At 41.2% G+C, this 838-nt stretch overlaps 1 non-coding gene across 1 annotated transcript; it reads left to right on the plus strand.

Annotated features, from left to right (window-relative positions):
* Positions 1–183: 183 nt before the first annotated feature.
* Positions 184–266, plus strand: Trnal-uaa (transfer RNA leucine (anticodon UAA)). The gene has a single exon. It is a non-coding gene; the product is annotated as a tRNA-Leu (tRNA).
* Positions 267–838: the final 572 nt, after the last annotated feature.

An 838-nucleotide genomic window follows, 5' to 3' on the forward strand; every position in this document is an offset into this window, starting at 1 on the left:
ACTAGATCTATAATTAGACCTAAATTTCTATGTCAAAGGTAGAATAACAGCTTTTTTTTTGGCTGTGCGCTATTAATAGTAATAATAGACTCGACTGGCGAACTTGGTCGATTAACAAACGCAACATCTGGACCGTGGGCCTACTATCTCGAATACTTTTACTATGACTGCTTAAAAGGCAACAGCACGATGGCCGAGTGGTTAAGGCGTTGGACTTAAGATCCAATGGAATTATTTCCGCGTGGGTTCAAACCCCACTCGTGCTAAGGATTTCTTTTACTTTTTCATTTTAACTATTATTATGACTACAGAGAAGTTCACCGCAAGGTCGAGCTTCCGCCTCAAAAATCTATCTATCTTCTTCTATATATATAATTCTCTTCTGGGAGACGTTAGAAAACAAGCTGCAAGAGCGCCTTGCAGTACCCTCTCTTCCTCTCTATCACTACCACCCCTCACCCCCACATGGCCGGGTTTAGTGACGGCTATTAGGGGCAGATAATTTAGTTTGAAACGATTTTAAACGTAGAGGAGGTAACTAAGAGGAGGCTGCTTTCACGGGGGGGGGGGGGGGGGGGTATAGGGTAGGGGTTGGGGGAAAGGGGGGGGGGGTAGTGTTTTTAAAGCAAATATTTTCAGTGGCAGCATTGGTACTGTCGAATTCACAAATTATGAATTACTGAAAAGTAGAAAATAAAACAACTAAATAGCGGCGTATGATACGCCGCGGTCGGCTCGTATTTATTATTTTTTATACATCACATCAATTTGAATAACACTAACAGTCTAGTTACAAATTACGTTTAGTTGAATTTCATTTTACTTGACTTAGTACTCT

Source organism: Physella acuta, unplaced genomic scaffold (genome assembly GCF_028476545.2).
Source record: "Physella acuta isolate Inbredline_101_S28 unplaced genomic scaffold, ASM2847654v3 ptg001231l, whole genome shotgun sequence".
In the NCBI taxonomy this organism is placed as follows: domain Eukaryota; kingdom Metazoa; phylum Mollusca; class Gastropoda; family Physidae; genus Physella; species Physella acuta.